Below are 2,944 nucleotides of genomic sequence, written 5' to 3' on the forward strand. Positions count from 1 at the left end.
ATTTAATCCTATGAGATTATACATTATTGAAACTTCTATTTTGCGTATATTTTATTTATTTATTTATTTATTTATTTATTTATTTATTTATTTATTTTTTAACTCTGAACTTTGTATTGGCCTCCTGCTCCCCAAAGGGTATCCTGCTTCTGCTGGCTTAATGCCTCAGAACTTTGGTGTCGTTGGTCTCAGACACCACTTTGCCATCCACTATCCGGCGGGTGGTGGTCTTTCGGATGGTTTGCATGGAGTTGCTGCTGTCCAAGGCATCACCAAGATTGAATTCCTCGCCATCTTCCAGCAGGCAGCGGTAGGTGGCGATCTCAGCTTCCAGCTTGACCTTGATGTTCAGCAGGGCCTCATACTCCTGGGCCTGTCGCTGTCCCTCTGCCCGGGTCTGTGCCAGCTCTGACTCCAGGTGCAGCAGGATCCCATTGAGCTGCTCCATCTGTAGGGCATAGCGGGCCTCCACCTCCCTCAGGCTGTTCTCCAAGCTGGCCTTCAGATTTCTCATGGAGTCCAGGTCGATCTCCAAGGACTGGACTGTACGTCTCAGCTCTGTGAGCGTCGTCTCAGCAGCTCCAACCTTGGCAGACTGTGTGGTGACCACTGTGGTGCTCTCCTCAATCTGCTGAGACCAGTACTTGTCTAGCTCCTCTCGGTTCTTCCGAGCCAGCTCGTCATATTGGGCCCGGATGTCTGCCATGATCTTGGCGACGTCCTGAGATTTGGGGGCATCTACCTCCACGGTCAACCCAGAGCTGGCAATCTGGGCTTGTAGGCCTTTTACTTCCTCCTCATGGTTCTTCTTCATGAAGAGCAGCTCCTCCTTGAGAGCCTCGATCTCTGTCTCCAGCTGCAGTCGAGTGACATTGGTGTCATCAATGACCTTGCGGATCCCATGGATGTCGTTCTCCACAGACTGGCGCATGGCCAGCTCTGTCTCATACTTGACTCTAATGTCATCAGCAGCAACAGGGGCATTGTCAATCTGCAGAACGATGCGGGCATTGTCCACAGTATTTGCGAAGATCTGAGCCCTCAGGTCCTCGATGATCTTAAAGTAATGGCTCCAGTCTCTGACCTGGGGTCCCTTCTTCTCCAAGTGCTCCCAGATTTTGCTCTCCAGCCTCTGGTTCTCGGTCTCCAGGCTCCTCACTCTGTCCGGGTAAGAGGCCAGGCGGTCGTTGAGGCTTTGCATGGTCTCCTTCTCGTTCTGGATGCCTCCCATTCCTGCCAGACCCCCGGCCATCCCTGAGGCCAGGCCCCCGGACCCCATGCCGCCCCGGAAGCTGGTGGAGCGGGACACAGAGATCCGGGAACCAGAGCCCCCGGCGCCTGCATAGACACCGGCCGCGCTGCTGACCTGCCGGGTGCTGTAGCTGGGCGCCTGGACAGAGCCCAGGGACCGGTAGTTGGTAGAGAAGGTGGAGCGAGTGGTGAAGCTCATGCTGTATGGGAGGAAGGCGAGACGACAGGACTCAGGCTTTGCCGACCTTTTGCGTATATTTTAAATAGCTGAAAAAAAGTCTGAAGATCACAAGGAATATTTAACTAAAATCTGGCACAACCAACAATATATTACCATTTAATTAAAGTGTTGTCCAGAAAAAAAAAATTTGTTCAGTAAACTATTTGTTCAGTAAAATAGTAGGAGAAAAATGTATAAATTGCTTGTTTTGAAAAAAGTATGGGAGAAAAATGAAGTGTGTGGTGGCGTAGTAGTTGGGATAAGAGTATAAACACAGCATTTTGCATACAGAAGGTATTAAATACAAAGTTTTTGAACCAATGAATTTATTGTTTCTTGGTGTTTTACATTTTACAAAGCACTTAAAATTGGTAGCTAGAGTTCATGCTTTTATTCAAGAAATACTTCTTGGCCACTACTGATGCACTGTGCAGAATAGTAGAGAAAAGATCTGAATTAGAAATAATCTTACCATGGGTGAAGTCACATTTTAGTGGGGAAGATTGACATGTAAACCAAAAAAAAAAAAAAAAAAAAAAAAAAAAACGGTGAAATTTTACCAGTGAACATTTGCTTTTGTTTGCTTTTAGAAGAGGTTGTTGTAAGTGTAAAACAATTTGCCACAATCCTAGGATACCACTGAAATAAAATTATATGAGGGACACACACACACACACATGGGTTCAGAAAGAAATTCGTAATCAAGATTATACTAATTATACTACCAATACATACATATTTGGTGCGAGAATTGTCAAGGCATGAAATTAACATGTAAGCTTGCTGAGGCCAGCGATGCCCTATTGAGGCCCAGCAGACAATTTCTCAACTGTCCAAATAGATTTTGTATACCTTCTAAAGGTGACTTCATGGGTGGGGAGCAAAGAAATAAATAAGTTTAAAAAAAGCACCATGAACTTTAGTCAGAGAAGAGGTAAAAAATCAGGACTCAAATATCAAAATTAAATGATTGGTAAATTGAATTCAGCATTATATATTGAAGACTATCTCATATGGGATTGGTTACAGGTCAGAACATAAGGATGCTATAAAAATAAAAAAAAGTATTAAAGTATCTCAAAACATTGATAAATTAAGGGAAAATAAGCAATATAATCATCTGAGTAGATGAAGAAAAATTATAAAAGTCAACATCGAATTTCTGATAAAACCTCTAAACAAACTAGGAATAAAGAAAAAATTTCTTTACTTAAGGAAGATTACCCACCAAAATTCTACTGTAAAAATCACTGTTGTTTGAAACAATTAAACAATGTCTTTTAAAATCATGACAAGACAAAGATGCCTGCTATTACCATTTCTAAGAAACGTTGTTCTGGAAGTCCTCATCAGAAAAATAAGATAGATAATATACATAAAATTTTATAAAGATTAGAGAGAAAGGAACAACTGCAATTTTCCACAGATGTTTTATGAATGTTAACACAGAAAAATAAAAGATCACTTCAAAAT

The 2,944-nt window shown here is 42.5% G+C and overlaps 1 pseudogene; it reads right to left on the reverse strand.

The window, feature by feature from the left end:
- Positions 1 to 117: 117 nt before the first annotated feature.
- On the reverse strand, positions 118 to 1,506 carry LOC105475396 (keratin, type I cytoskeletal 18 pseudogene; annotated as a pseudogene).
- Between the last annotated feature and the right edge of the window lie 1,438 nt (positions 1,507 to 2,944).

The sequence above is a fragment of the Macaca nemestrina genome, chromosome 4 (assembly GCF_043159975.1).
Source record: "Macaca nemestrina isolate mMacNem1 chromosome 4, mMacNem.hap1, whole genome shotgun sequence".
Lineage (NCBI taxonomy): Eukaryota > Metazoa > Chordata > Mammalia > Primates > Cercopithecidae > Macaca > Macaca nemestrina.